Source organism: Morone saxatilis, unplaced genomic scaffold, assembly GCF_004916995.1.
Source record: "Morone saxatilis isolate NCDOM2014 unplaced genomic scaffold, NCSU_SB_2.0 Contig18, whole genome shotgun sequence".
Classification (NCBI taxonomy): Eukaryota; Metazoa; Chordata; class Actinopteri; family Moronidae; genus Morone; species Morone saxatilis.
The window spans coordinates 1,910,426-1,910,708 of record NW_023339740.1 but is presented as its reverse complement, the minus strand read 5'-3'; the positions used below and the strand labels follow the sequence as shown (position 1 = coordinate 1,910,708).

General features: G+C 32.2%; 1 protein-coding gene across 1 annotated transcript in view; it reads left to right on the top strand.

The window, feature by feature from the left end:
• plekha6 (pleckstrin homology domain containing, family A member 6) overlaps positions 1–283 on the top strand; it is a gene marked incomplete at its 5' end in the record, with an annotated part of 45,751 nt that overhangs the window by 39,299 nt on the left and 6,169 nt on the right.

Below are 283 nucleotides of genomic sequence, written 5' to 3'. Positions count from 1 at the left end.
ATCCTACACACTTGTCCTTTAGGAAAAGCAGTTTGTTTTTTGCTGTTTTGTTTTTTTCTTTGCCTTTATTTTGCTCACACATGCCCTTATGTGTATTACTGCACCATACTGTATGAATGGAATAAGATATATTATAGCAATTATGTAATAAATAGAATTAATTATGAATTGTATAAGTGTGAGTCTGACAAGATTAGGGCTGAGTAAAAAACAAAACCTATTCAATTCAATTCAATTTTATTTGTATAGCGCCAATTCATAACAGAAGGCGGCTGTGGCTCAG